This window comes from Mercenaria mercenaria, chromosome 13, assembly GCF_021730395.1.
Source record: "Mercenaria mercenaria strain notata chromosome 13, MADL_Memer_1, whole genome shotgun sequence".
Classification (NCBI taxonomy): Eukaryota; Metazoa; Mollusca; class Bivalvia; order Venerida; family Veneridae; genus Mercenaria; species Mercenaria mercenaria.
In genome coordinates this window covers 68,989,521-69,000,563 of record NC_069373.1, presented here as the reverse complement: position 1 = coordinate 69,000,563, position 11,043 = coordinate 68,989,521, and positions in this window count along the sequence as shown.

The following is an 11,043-nucleotide window of genomic DNA, read 5'->3' as shown; positions in this document are numbered from 1 at the left end:
AAATGAGGTAGGTGTTTTTTTTTTTTGTTCTTGTTGACTTTTTTTCCCCTCCAAAATGGGTGGGGGGCGTTAATTAAAGGGGGGGGCCTTAATTCGGGAAAATACGGTAGTTCCGTTTTTTATTTAAAAACCGCAGTCTATTTTCGATAGTTCTATCTCTAATAAATGTATTTCTAGCTATATTATAAGATTTTCTTGCTTCATAACACTCTCTGTTAAACCACTGTTTTTTACCGTCTCATGCATTTTTTATCTGAGACTTGGTATTTTGTTTACGTACTTTTCCGAACACATTGAATGCATTTTTTTGCATAAAATCAGTGAACGACTGAACCGTTTCATCAATACTACAATTGTACATACTATTTGTTATTTGCCGAACTGTGGTTTCTAAAAAACGTAGAATGAGCATATACCTGCATACGAAAGGTGTTAAAGGTTATTAATCACATTAAAAGGCGTTGCTTGGGCTGATTGGAAGGTGTTAATGGTATTTAATTGCATGAGAAGTTGTTGACTGACCGAATGAAATGTGTGAAAATTTTCCCAAAGTAGAATTAAATGTGTTAGTAGTTGCATGACTGGAGTGAGGAAATTATTTGTTATAAAAAAAAGTTTAATAAAAATTTTAATCTTATTCAAGAGTTTGAAAATAAGCAGCATCAAATACGGACATTTAAACAGCAATCATGTTGAGATTGGAAAGAGAAAAAAAAAACAGAAAAAAAACCACAGAAAATCCTCCTTGTTACATCCATCACTTTTAAAGCAAAAAGTTCTTAAAACAAACGAGAACTTATGTATATTTTTAGCATAAAATATACTTATTTGAAAGAAAAACCCGACTTAATTTATCATACTTTTTTCAAAATTCGTTTTAAAAAGGGGGCCGAAAAAGGGGGGACGAAATGACCAATTTGAAATCGCCAAGGGGGACGAAATGACCAATTTGGGGCGAGTTAACTGGGGGACAAGTTGACTGTAAATCAAACTGACAGCTACCTCTTCATTTTCACTTTGCGGTATGAATACTACAGCAAATATGCACACAAGCTGAAATATTGCACCAAGGAATAGGCCATAATATAAGAAATTGTCCAAGAATGTTGGCTCGTCAATCGTAAGAGTCGACATGTTGAAAACTGCTTTGCTTGATTGGAATTTTTTTTACCGATTAAATGCAATGGGAATTTCCCGGTATGACTGAATAGCGAAATCTAGTAGATTTCGCGAAATCTAATCAAATTAGCGAAATCTAGACATAAAATTTAAACTAATGAATATTTTTAAAAATCGTTTAAAGCTTTTATTAAAGATATAAATTTACGTGTGTATGCCAATTTTCAAGAAAAAATATTTATATTTAAGGTGTTTTTGAAGCGAAAAACGTATACGGGTCAAGATTTCGCCCGATTCTACATGCGCGGAAATCCCAAGTGTCAGGCAAAATCAAGATATAAAATCTAAAGTGATAAATTTTCTTTCTAAATCTTTTTAGGTTTTTATTAAGAATATATTTATAAGTTTGCATGTCAATTTTCAAGAAAAAATATTTATATATAAGGTGGTTTTGAAACGAAAAACGTATACGGGTGATGATTTCGCCAGAGTTTATATGGGCAGACATTACAAGTGACAAGTAAAATCAAGACATAAAATTTAAAGTAAAAAAAATCCTTTAAAGCTTTTATTCAGAATATATTTCTACGTGTGCATGTCAATTTTCAAGAAAAAGTATTTATATAAAGTTTGGTTTTAAAACGAAAACGTATACGGATGTTGATTTCGCCAGAATTTATATGCGAAGAAATCTCAAATGACAGGCAAAATCAAGACATAAAATCTAAAGTGATGAATACTTTTTAAAATCCTTTTAAGCTTTTATTAAGAATATATTTCTACGTGTGCATGTCAATTTTCAAGAATTTTTTATATACTAAGTATTAATTAGAAACGAAAAATATATACGGATGTTGATTTTGCCAGATGGTCAGTGACATGCAAAATCAAGTCATAAAATTTAAAGTAGTGAATAATTTTTAAAATCCTATTAAGCTTTTATCAGGAATAAAAATATACATTTGCATGTCAATTTTCAAGAAAAAATATTTATATTTAAGGTGGTGTTGAAGCGAAAAACGTATACGGGTGTTGATTTCGCCAGATTTTATATGCGAAGAAATCTCAAGTGACAGGCAAAATCAAGACATAAAATCTAAAGTGATGAATACTTTTTAAAATCCTTTTAAGATTAAGAATACATTTCTACGTGTGCATGTCAGTTTTCAAGAAAAAATATTTATATTTAGCAAGGTTCTGAAAAGAATATCCTATGCGAGTGTTGATTTCGTGCTATTCTGCGCGAAAGAAAAAAAATCAACTCGAAAAATTAAAAGTTTGTATTATTTATTAAAATCGTGTTGAGCCGTTATTGAGAATATAATTATGTTTGCACATGTCATATTTATCAATCATCATCTAAATTTTTTAATACCTGAAAGAGATTGTATTCAACAATGATTGGGGAAAGAATGCATATATGAATGACATTAAGAAAATGGGCCATATCCTAAACATTTAACTTCAATTTAATTCTTAGAAAGACGTTTTCATATGGAAAATGTGTTAATGAAAAATAAATTGCAAATCTAAATAATTACTGTTTGTTACATAATAAACTAATAATTGTCGGATGATATAAATCGGCACAATTTTGACCGAATGATTACCTGCTGCATTTCGCACCTCTTTAAACGTGTGAGAAAACCACCTTTAATTAAATTATCGTTTACCCCCGCTTAACTAATTGGATTTAATTTAATTTGATTAACTAATCAACTGTATATGCCGACCAGTGTGACGACCGTTGTATCTTCTGTGAGGTAAGATTAGAAATATTTAACTTACAGAAATCAAATTTTTGTAGAAAATTATAGTCTCTGTATATCAACGGATTGCAGTTCCGTGAAAATTGTTGGAACGAGCGTAAAACACAATCGCATTATTTAGATACATCTGGGATTATTTTCGTCATGTTGAAATCTTAATTTCAAATCCAAGTGATGTTTAAATATTAGTGTACTGATTATACACTCATAGACTTTTAAAATCGGTCAGGACTATAACTGCGATATTTTTAATAATATTTAAATTACACGCCTGAAATTTCATTCCTTAAAATTTAAAGAGTTTAAATTTTATGACCTGTCACTTGAGATTTCCGCGCATATAGAATCGGGCGAAATCTAGGCCCGTATAATTGTGTTTTTCGCTTCAAAACCACCCGAAATATAAATATTTTTTCTTGAAAATTGACATGCTAACGTATATTTATATTCCTGATAAAAGCTTTGTGTATTGTGTTGTATATTGCCACCGCGTGCATTGCATGTAACACTGTCCCACTGCAACACGGTCCAATTATTATCACACCTTCCTTATTTGATTAAATTACCAGATTATTATGAAAATAAGTAGCAACTTTAAAACCCAATTTAGATTTAATATTGGAATAATGCATCAAGATACACCCGTATACGTTATACAAAACAATACTATTTTTCGACATGTCAGTGTGGAATTATATAATAAATAATACAAACTTATAATTAACGATTTGATTTTGCTTCCGCGCAGAATAGGATGAAAGGAACACTCTTATAGGATTTTCTTTTCAAAACCATGCTAAATATTAATATTTTTTCTTTAAATTTGACTTGGACAGGTAGAAATATAGAATCAGGCAAATTCATAGGCTTTCTTTTCAAAGCCACACTAATTATCATTATTTCTTGAAACTTAAAATGGACACGTAGAAATATATTCTTAATAAAAGCTCACAAGGATTTTTTTTTAGAAACTCTCATTCCTTAAAATTTTAAGATTTGATTTTGCCTCTCAGTTGAGATTTCAGCGCATATAAAATCGGGCGAAATCAACATCAGTATATGTTATTAATCATACTAAATATGAATATTTTTTCCTGAAAATAGACATGCACACGTAGAAATTTATTCTGAATAAAACCTTTAAATGATTTTCAAAAAATATCCATCACTTTCAATTTTATGTCTTGATTTTACCTGCCACTTGAAATTTCTGCCCATATAAACTCTGGCGAAATCATCACACGTATACGTTTTTCGTTTCAAAACCACCTTACATATAAATATTTTTTCTTGAAAAATGACATGCAAACTTATAAATATATTCTTAATAAAAACCTAAAAAGATTTAGAAAGAAAATTCATCACTTTAGATTTTATATCTTGATTTTGCCCGACACTTGAGATTTCCGCACATGTAGAATCGGGCGAAATCTAGACCCGTATACGTTTTCGCTTCAAAAAACGCTAAATATAAATATTTTTTCTTGAAAATTGACATGCACACGTAAATTTATATTTTTAATAAAAGGTTAAAATGATTTTTAAAAATATTCATTAGTTTAAATTTTATGTCTAGATTTTGCTTGCCACTTGAAATTTCTGCCCATATAAACTCTGGCGAAATCATCACCCGTATACGTTTTTCGTTTCAAAACCACCTTATATATCAATATTTTTTTCTTGAAAATTGACATGCAAACTTATAAATATATTTTTAATGAAAACCTAAAAAGATTTAGAAAGAAAATTCATCATTTTAGATTTTATATCTTGATTTTGCCTGACACTTGAGATTTCCGCGCATGTAGAATCGGGCGAAATCTAGACCCGTATACGTTTTTCGCTTCAAACCCACCCTAAATATAAACATTTGTTCTTGAAAATTGGCATGCAAACGTAGATTTACACTTTTAACAAAAGCTTAAAAGGATTTTTAAAAATATTCATTAGTTTACATTTTATGTCTAGATTTCGCTAAGTTGATTAGATTTCGCGAAATCTACTAGATTTCGCTATTCAGTCATACCCGGAATTTCCATAGGAGCCTAAAATAGTTAAGGTAGTTCTGCACGTTTGGATCGAATTTTTTTCTACAATGTAGAATTTGATTTAACTCTGATTTTTCCAGAATATACCTAGAAAATTCAGCAAAGAAAAAAGATAGGGTCGTGTGCTTGACTTTTTGCTAGACTGATTTGAAAAATATGGACCTTGAGCATGCAATATTTCATAATGGAAGTCTATGGGAAAATCATAACTTTTATAACATTTTCGCGAATAGAATTTTTTCTACAATGTAGATTTTGATGAAGCTTCTCACAGTTGTGAATAAAGACATGGCCTGTAAATTGATGAAATAAAATGTATAGGTCCGTGTGCTTATTTTTAAGATATTTGACCATGATTAAAGTGAACCGGACATTTCACGCTTATTCTAAGACATTATTTTGAATTATTTAACGTGTTATATGTTTTTATCATGCAACTACTATGCAAAGTGCCTGATCTCACTTGCCTGATATTTTATTTTGTTATCAGGTCATTGACCTGATATCAAAATTAAGCCCCTCCCATATTGGCGGACTAGTTTTTTCATCATTCCAGATTGAATTTTATTACAGAGTCCAGTTTCGATGTTGCACAACATTTTTTCTAAATAGATTCTGTAATCTCAACAAATTTCCTCGAATATGGTTGTCTCTAATTTTATCACACAGACAACACTAAGCACTGAATGACGTCATTGTGAAACGTTCATCATGACATCACAAAGTTTACATGGATCTATTCTTTGAAAGGTTTACAATACACTTGACAATGTATGATATACTTATTCTTGTTTTATGCCTTATTTAAGGCATGCACATTTTATTAAGTATTAGCAAAAGTATTTGTGTTAATTATTATTCTTGGATCAGTTAATTATAATTCTTGGATCCGTGTAAATTTAGTGATTTTAAAAACTTTACTGTAGAGTATCCCAAAGACTCTGACCTGAGTCTGGAAATGGAAGTGAAATTTTCAGCGCTTTGGACATGTAGTTGTCTGAGTCAAAGAACTATAAAATACATTATTTTTTATAGCTCTTTGTCTGAGTCAAATGTTTCATAATATGGAAATAGAGCATGTTCTGGTTTATTCAAGCGGATGATTTTTTATTTTTTATGCAGGTAAGAGTTTATTTCATTGTTTAAAATGAATAACAGAAAGTCAGTAAACTTTGTCGGAGTTGAAATCAATATAGTAACTTACACTAATGGCCCTCTTGGCTGACCACCTGTTATGTAATGTGTGGTTCCTAGAAATTTTCAGTGAATAGACAGTGTTTATAAGTGTATATAAACTCGTTTGTGGTGTTGGATATTTTCTTATCGTCGATAACTCAATCATTACCCAGTTTGCAACTGGGGTTCGCCTTTGTTGGCGGGAAGGATAGAAGATACAGATACAGATATGGCTGCCGCATTGTTTCGTTCAGATGTTTCAGGGGCGGATGAATTTTCAAATCCGTAAAATATAAATTTAATTTTTTGCTTCAGTAGATTTTTTTACTAAATAAGAGATGAAGACATATGTTGTTCTAAGCAGTTTGTTTGAGTTTCATGATAAACAGAATAACAGGCTAAGTACTGTCTTTTGATATCAATGTTATCAGGTCTCGGCTGATATGGGCGGAAGGGGTTCGGTTCCCTCACCCCTTTCAGCCCATATCAACCTCGACCTGATAACATTGATATCAAAAGACAGTAGCCTTTTATTCTCTATTAATACCATATTTTTACTTTAGAAATATATCAACAGTGCTAATATAATAAATTACTCACAGGTTACGATTAATTTTATAAAATGATTTTCATTTTCGTACGCGGAATCCAGGCTTTATTCTACGTTTTTCAGATAAATGACGTTACGCCATCACTTCCGGTTTCTCAAACGTGCAGAGCTACCTTATGATAATGATACGCGCAAGCAGTGACTAAAGTAAAATTCTAGCGATAGAAAACTTAAAATGAACTTCTAAAGTACAATACATAATACATATAATATACAGGTTTTTGTTTGATTAAAAACGATATGGAAGACTGTTTAGAAAAATGGGAAAAAGAATGGTCAATGGAATTTAATCCCGATAAATATTTATGTGAAGTTCTGAGGAAATCCTGTCATATATCCTTACACCCTACATAATGTCCTCCAACTTAAATAACATAACATCCAAGGCCAGTAATGTCCTCCGCTTCATCAAAAGGAATGTAAAGACTATTAACAGACAGGTTAAAGAACATGGCCTATAAAACCTATGTCCGCCCCTAGGTCGAGTACCGTGTTCCACAGTCTGGCACCCCTGGCAAAATTATCTCGCTTATAAAGTAGAAAGGGTACAAAGATCTGCAGTCCGCTATGTTTTTAATGATTACCAGTATACCAGTAGCGTCTGAGATATGTTATCAGAACTAAATTGGAAAACCCTAGAACAAAGAAGAAATCGTTCCTCACTGGTTATGTTCTATAAGATAAGAAATGAATTAGTGTCTGTGAACCATTATCATCTCACACAAACACGAAATTTAAACTTCTTAAGACAGTTGAAGTTGAAGTTGAAGACAAAACACTGACCGGACCACTCGAAGCAACAGACTAGCCTACTGACTAGTCAAGTTAAGGTATTGGACCCGTAATAGAGTATTTTCTTTTTGAAGAGTATTCAATTCCTACCATAAACCTACTTTGACTGCAATTTTCAGGGGAGCGTAGGTTCAAACCCCACTGGGACCAATTTTTTTCTCCATGTTTTCTTTTTTTTCTAGTAAGTTTTTACTTCTTTCAAGACTAATTATTGATGAATTGTACAAAAGTGGAAAATTTTCATTTTATAAGCGATTTTTTGCTGTTTAATGTGAATTTACCTCTAAATCAGGAGGGGTAGAGTTAGACATCTTTAAAAATACTGAGTAACGTGCGGTAAAAGTTCTCTATTTTGCCTTCATTCGTTAGATTACATGTTGTGAAAGAAATGCAGGTAGGTTTTACTATTGCCCCAAGGATATTTTTGAATGAAGTGAGCAAAATTCAAAACAGACCCACCGGATTCGACCTTAATTTTTCAATGTTGGAGTTAGAATTCTGTCTCATTAAATCTGTTTACTTGAGGCACACTAGACAAAAATGATTTTTAAAGTTTTATTTTGTGTTTTATAATTGTTTAACAATAGTTTGATGTTTCTTTTATCAAAATTAATGTTGTAATGAATTCTCTGCAAGCATTTTAGATTGTGGCCATCATGATGCGCACATTTAATTTTGTTCATGAGGCCGCGATCATATTGAATAGGTAAAGTATATGCGCGCTGGGAAAATATTTCGCGATGGACCTGTGAATTCTTTACTTATGGGTAGAACAGGTCTCATAATCGTAAATACGACTAGCTTCTACTGATTATAAAACATACCGTACGATTTGTTGTGAATTAACTGTTGTTGTACTTTTAGTAGTTCAACCGCCGCCCTTGTTTAAGAGCTACATTTAAAAAAAAACATATTTTTTTTCATCCTCAAGTAATAAGGAAGTAGACTCGCCCAGTTTAATCAATCTAGACGCACAATCTAACTCTATACATAGAGCGCCTACTTCACCCGATTTACATTCGGAACATTTTCACGCGTTTCGGGCTTTATCGTATGTTTAACATGGGATTTTTGAACCGTCCAAAGATGTTGTAAATGTTTGTCTTATTGTTTATTTTTTTTTAATAAAACTGTTACTGCTTTCATTGTCTACCACTTTTTTTCCTCCCTTGCCTGAAAAAACAGCAATGAGTTTGTACACTGTTCAGACAATTGTACTCTGTTGAAATTTAACCAAACACAAGTTTACCTGCATAAACAGAAAGCATGATATGTCACCATGCGCGGATCCAGACGGGGTGGGGAGGACCGGGGTCCGGACCCCCTCTGGAAAATCTTTAAAGAAGCAAAGAAGACAAGAAGGAAAGAAAATGTTTTTCGAAAAAGGCAACATTAGGACTGCATGTAAAGTATATGCGGCTGCTGCTACATACGACCCCGACATAATTCATATTATTTATCTAAAAGAAACTAAGAATTTTACTTTCAAGAAAGCTTGATTTTATCATTTTCCCAAATTTAACAGGTTAGTCCATAAAACTGTCCCAGAATGCAAAAAATGAAGTGCTAAATTTCAAAATTTCCAAGGGGGGGAGGGGCAGGGGATCGGACCCCCTCTGAGAAAATTGGCTGTGTCCATGCATGGTCACTATACCTGTCCAGTACTGGACATTATGGTAAACGCTTTTTTCCTGCACAAATGACAATTTCTCAACTTCTGTCCGGTTTATACAAATTTCTGGCCGCGATAAACCATTTGACTTGTCTCTTCTTGAGCAAGAGGAAAAACCATATATTATACAAAATTTACACAAAAAAAAACGGCACGGTGAAAATTGTTTAAAATTTGCAACACAGTGCGAAACATGGTCACTTTAAGAATATATTGAGCAAATGCCATTTTTAAAACATTACTATTAGGGGTCCAATACCTTAACAGACTGGGTACAATTTGCAGACCACTGGTTTACAGACCAGATATAACCTATTTAAGATGACAAACATGTTATATTAAATGCAAAAAAAAACATATATGTTAGACACCACTTTGGTTGCAGTTCAAACAACCAGTGAAATTTTAAAGCACTTTACTGTCATAATTTAATATGATTATACTAGCTGAGAAAATTACCCAGCAAGGTAATCAACCTTTTAAAAGGCATGCGGCAGCTGTCGACATGTTTCTTCCTCATGTTGTTCTTGGTGAAATATTCAAATCAGGACATCAGATTTCACCAATCCGGATTACTGACCTTTCGTACAATACTGATTATTGATGAGGCCGCGATCATATTAAATAGGACAAGTATTTGCACGCTGGGGAAAATATTTCATGATGGACCTGTGAATTCTTTACTTATGGGTGAAACAGGTCTCATTAGCGTAAATACGACTAGCTTCTACTGATCATAAAAACATACCGTACGATTTGTTGTGAATTAACTGTTGTTGTACTTTTAGTAGTTCAACCGCCACCCTTGTTTAAGAGCAACATTTAAAAAACACGTTTTTTCATCCTCAAGTAATTAGTAAGTAGACTCGCCCAGTTTAATCAATCTAGACGCATAATCTAACTATACGAGCGTCTATTTCACCCGATTTACATTCGGAACATTTTCACGCGCTTCGGGCTTTATCGTATGTTTAACATGGGATTTTTGAACCGTCCAAAGATGTTGGAAATGTTTGTCTCATTGTTTATTTTTTTTAATAAAACTGTTACTGCTTTCATTGTTTACCACTTTTTTTCCACCCTTGCCCGAAAAAAACAGTAATGAGTTTGTACACTGTTCAGACAACTGTGCTCTGTTGAAATTTAACCAAACACAAGTTTACCTGTATAAACAGAAAGCATGATATGTCGCCATGCGCGGATCCTGAGAGGGGGGGGTACCGGGGGTCCGGACCCCCTCTGGAAAATCTTTAAAAAAAAGGAAAGAAGACAAGAAGGAAAGAAAATGTTTTTCGAAAAAAGCAACATTAGGACTGCATGTAAAGTATATGCGGCTGCTGCTACATACGACCCCGACATAATTCATATTATTTATCTAAAAGAAACTAAGAATTTTACCTTCAAGAAAGCTTGATTTTATCATTTTCCCAAATTTAACAAGTTAGTCCATAAAACTGTCCCAGAATGCAAAAAATGAAGTGCTAAATTTCAAAATGTCCAGGGTGGGGTGGGGGGGGCAGGGGATCAGCCCCCCTCTGGGAAAATTGGCTGAGTCCGTGCATGGTCACTATACCTGTCCAGTACTGGACATTACGGTAAACGCTTTATTCCTGCACAAATGATAATTTCGCAACTTCTGTCCGGTTTGTACAAATTTCTGGCCGCGATAAACCATTTGACTTGTTACATATGGGGCAGGTAATATGTAACAACTATGGTCAAACAAGCAGTGTAACCCAAATGCTTAAAGATCTCAACTGACAATCCCTTGAACAACGCCGCATCAAAAATCCCGTATTATATTTTTTAAAATAAAGTACACACACCTACAAGGAACCTAAATTACTTGATCCCACA